Below are 3392 nucleotides of genomic sequence, written 5' to 3'. Positions count from 1 at the left end.
CCCGTCATTGCAGCAATTCTGCTATACACATACGCTAAATATTTGAAAAAGACATAAAAAACTTGTATATGAGTGTCATGACACTATTCATGATGTCCAAAAGATGTAAATAATCCAAATGTCCATCAACAGATGAATGGATAAATGTGGTGTATTTGTAAAATAAAATAGTATTCAGCTATGAAAAGGAAAGAGGTATTGATACATATTACAAAACAGATCAACCTGAAAACATGCTAAACTGAAAGAAGCCAAACACTAAAGGCAGACTTCACAGCAAAGAATATTTCTAAGTTAGAAAGTGACATTAAATGATAGAAGGTTCCATCTACCCAAAATATAACAATCTCATGTGCATAAAACAAAGGTATCACCATACATGAAATGAAAACTGAGAGCTAGAAGCAGAAATAGACAAATCTATTATATTTGTTAAATTCAACATGCCTCTCTCAGCAATTAGCAGACCACTAAATAGGAAATCAGCAAGGGTATAAAAGATTTGAATAGCACCTATGCCAAATGAATATAATTTGCATTTATAGAACAGCCAGCAACATCAGGATACACATTTCAAGAACACATGAAACATTCAATAAGATACACCATATACTATGACATAAAACAAATTGGAAGAATTAATTTTTATTTTTGTTAAAATATAGGAGAGAATAAACAAATGGGATTTCATCAAAATAAAAAGCTTCTGCATGGCTAAAGAAAGCAGTAAAATGAAAAAGGAAGCAACCGTATGGGAAAATATATTTGCCAATGATACGTTGGACAAGGGTTTGATCTCCAAAATATATAGAGAACGCATACAACTCCATACCAGGAAGATAACCAACCAATTAAAAAATGGGCAAAGGACCTGAACAGACACTTCTGCAAGGAGGACACACAGAGGGCCCAGAGACATATGAAAGGATGCTCAGCATCACTAGCCATCAGAGAGATGCAAATTAAAAACACAATGAGATACCACTTCACGCCAGTCAGAATGGCCATCACAAACCTATCAACAAACAGTTAGTGCTGGTGAGGTTGTGGAGAAAAGGGAACCCTGGTACATTGTCGTTGGGAATGCAGACTGGTGCAACCACTGTGGAAAATAGTATGGAATTCCCCCCAAAAATGGAACTGTCTTCTTGACCCAGCAATTCCACTGCTAGGATTACACCCTAAGAAACCTGACACACCAATTAAAAAGAACCTATGCACCCCAATTTCATAGCAGCACAATTTACAATAGCCAAGTGCTGGAAGCAACCTAAGTGCCCATTAGTAAATGAATGGATAAAAAAACATGGTACGTTTACACAGCGGAATTCTATGCAGCAGAAAGAAAGAAGGAATTCTGGAGCTTCTACCCTTTGTGACAGGAAGGATGGAACTGGAGAGCATATGCTAAGTGAAGTAAGTCAGGCGGTGAAAGACACATACCATATGATCTCACCTATAAGGGGAACCTAATCAACAAAAACCCAAAAAATATATAACCAGAGACACTGAAATAAAGAAGAAATGGACAATAACCAGAACAGGGAAGGGGGAAGGAGATAACAGGAAAGAAGGGGAAGGGTTGTCAAGGAACATGTATAAAGGACCCATGGACAAAGTAAAGGGGGGAAGGGTTGCGGGTGGGAGTTGGGGGAGTTTGGGGTGTGGGAAAGTGGGGGAGAAAATGGAGGCAATTGTACTTGAACAGCAATAAAAAAAAGTAATAAAAAAAGAAACTACAAAGAAAGAAAATTATAGGCCAATATCCCTGATGAACATAGATGCTAAAATCCTCAACAGATTACTAGCAAACCGATTACAGCAATACGTCCAAAAGATCATACACCATGCTGAAGTGGAATTTATTCTGGGAATGCAAAGTTGGTACATTTGCAAATCAATATATGTGATTCACCTCATGATCAGGTTCCACTTATGGGTGAGATCATATGGTATTTGTCTTTCACCTCCTGGCTTATTTCACTTAGCATAATGCTCTCCAATACTATCCAGGCTGTTGCAAAGGGCAGTAGCTCCTTCTTTCTTTCTGCTGCATAGTACTCCATCATGTAAATGTGCCATATTATTTTGATCCATTCATTTACTGATGGGCACTTAGGTTGCTTCCAGCACTTGGCTATTGTAAATTGTGCTGCAATGAACATTGGGGTGCATAGGATCTTTTCAATTACTGTTTCAGGATTCTTAGGGTATAATCCCAGCAGTGGAATTGCTGGGTCAAAAGGCAGTTCCATTTTTAGTTTTTTGAGGGAATTCCATACTGTTTTCCACAGTGGCTGCACCAGTCTGCATTCCCACCAACAGTGCACTGGGGTTCCCTTTTCTCCATGACCTCATCGGCACTTATTGTTTGTTGATTTATTTATGATGGCCATTCTGACTGGTGTGAAGTGGTATCTCATTGTGTTTTTAATGTGCATCTCTCTGATGGCTAGTGATGCTGAGCATCCTTTCATATGTCTCTGGGCCCTCTATGTGTCCTCCTTGCAGAAGTGTCTGTTCAGGTCCTTTGCCCATTTTTTAATTGGTTGGTTGTCTTCCTGGTGTAGAGTTGTGTGAGTTCTTTATATATTTTGGAGATCAAACCCTTGTCCAAGGTATCATTTGCACAAATATTTTCCCATACAGTTGCTTCCCTTTTCATGTTGATAATGTTTTCTTTAGCTGTGCAGAAGCTTTTTATTTTGATGAAATCCCATTTGTTTATTCTTTCCGTTATGTCCCTTGCTCTAGGGGACATATTGGTGAAAACATTGCTGTGTGGAATATCTGAGCTTTTCTTGCCTATTTTCTCCTCTAGGACTTTTATGGCATTGTGACTTATATTTAAGTCTTTTATCCATCTTGAGTTTATTGTTGTGTATGTAAGTTGGCGGTCAAGCTTCATTGTTTTGCATGTACTGTCCAGATCTCCCAAAACCATTTGTTGATGTGGCAATGTTTACTCCATTTTATGCTTCTGTCCCCTTTCCCTAATATTAATTGACCATACAGCTTGGGTTTATTTCTGGGGTCTCTATTCTCTTCCATTGATCTATGTGTCTGTTCTTATGCCAGTACCAGACTGTTTTGATACTGTGGCCTTGTAATATAGTTTGATGCCAGGGGTTGTGATCCCTCCTACTTTGTTCTTTCTCAAAACTGCTGCAGGTATTTGGGGTCGTTTATGGTTCCATATAAATTTTTGAAATGTTTGTTCTATATCTGTGAAACATGTCATTGGTATTTTAATAGGAATTGTGTTGAATCTATAAATTGCTTTGGGTACTATGGACATTTTGATGATGTTAGTTCTTCCAACCCATGAACACAGTATTTGCTTCCATTTGTTTGTGTCTTCCTAATTTCTTGATTCAGTGTTGTGTAGTTTT

This window comes from Desmodus rotundus, chromosome 1 (assembly GCF_022682495.2).
Source record: "Desmodus rotundus isolate HL8 chromosome 1, HLdesRot8A.1, whole genome shotgun sequence".
Taxonomy (NCBI): Eukaryota; Metazoa; Chordata; class Mammalia; order Chiroptera; family Phyllostomidae; genus Desmodus; species Desmodus rotundus.
Note: the sequence above shows the minus strand (reverse complement) of the source record.